This window comes from Triticum aestivum, chromosome 1B (genome assembly GCF_018294505.1).
Source record: "Triticum aestivum cultivar Chinese Spring chromosome 1B, IWGSC CS RefSeq v2.1, whole genome shotgun sequence".
Lineage (NCBI taxonomy): Eukaryota > Viridiplantae > Streptophyta > Magnoliopsida > Poales > Poaceae > Triticum > Triticum aestivum.
Genome location: NC_057795.1, coordinates 645,495,334 through 645,496,860, shown reverse-complemented (window position 1 = coordinate 645,496,860; position 1,527 = coordinate 645,495,334).

The window sequence follows — 1,527 nt, the reverse complement described above, 5'->3', positions numbered from 1 at the left end:
CTCCATTTTTTGTTAGTTTCTTTTGCTGGGTTATTTGGCATTTTTATGTGGCATTTTCCTTGATTCACTTGTTTGTCCTTTTCTCTTTTATAGTTTTGTTTTTCTTCATCTTTTCTCGTAATATTTTTTCCTTGTTTCTTTATTTTATTATCAGTTTTTCTGTTGCATATTATTCTAATTTTATGAAAAATAATATATCTCATTCACGTCATACGCCGTCTGACAAAAACATATTGCAATTCTTGGATTTGGTCACGTAACACTTAGTTCCGTCGTGCGAGCAGTGCAGCTAGGCATCATAAGCCGTCTTCTCTCTTTTTTAGCACGGGTGGGATAAGGTTGTAGGCTTCTTATGTTACATCCTGGTTATTTTTGCAGTGCAGTCTTTTTGTCCTCTTTATCCTGTTTTTGTGGGTGATTTTGAGTCAGCGGGTGTTTGTTGCCCTTATTTTTTTATTTCATTTTCTTGCTTTTTATTTTCATTTCATTTATTATTTTTTCTTTTTTCATTTTTCATTTTTTCATCTTCTTTTTTTCTTGGGCTATTTTTTATTTGTCATTTTCTCGATTGATAGAGAATTCGTTAGATCTCATTCTTTTTGGTAGCTATGGATTTTGCACATCAAGTTTTGTGTGTGGTTGACATGTGTGTTGTGTTGATGGCCTAGTACGTTGTTGCCTGTTTTTTTTTACTCTCTAGTCAACTAGAAATTATATTATTACATAGACCGTAAGGTTGTGGTGTTTTATTAGGGGAATAGGGCCTTTTGCATGCTCGCCAATAGGCATGAACTTCAAAGTGTCGCTCCAACTTCAACTGCATGTTCTGAACGTGACTTCAATTAAGTGGTGTTTTGTCGATAGAATGGTGGTGGCATGTCTATCACTAGGCACACAACTGCAATTGTCATGCCCCGACAACTGCAATTGTCACTCCCAATTGCAACTCGGTGATGTGTTGTTAGGGAAAGGTTGCAGTTGCATGTATGCCACTACGTTGCAATTTTAGATGCCCCTTCCTCCGGTTGCAACTACATGTCTTTGACACAACTGTAACTATGTGATGTTTTGTTCGGTCGGGGGTGAGTTGCATGTCTCCCACTAGGCCACAGTTGAAACTGTCGCCCCGACAACAACTGCATGTCTTCAACAAAAGTACAACTATGTGATGTTTTGTCTGGTAGTGGTGAGTTGCATGTCTCCCATGAGGCCGCAACTGCAAGTGTCACCCCTGACTGCAACTACATGTCCTCGACACAACTGCAACTATGTGGTGTTTTTTCTGGTCAAGGGCGAGTTGCATGTCTCCCACTAGACCACAATTGCAAGTGTCGGCCTGGCTGCAATTGCATGTCTCCGACGCAACTGCAACTATGTGGTATTTTGTCCAGTCAGGGGTGAGTTGCATGTCTCGCACTAGGTTGCAACTAGAAGTGTTGCCCCCGACTACAACTGCATGTCTTCGACACAACTGCAACTATGTGGTGTTTTTTCTGATAGCGGTGAGTTGCATGTCTCCCACAAGGC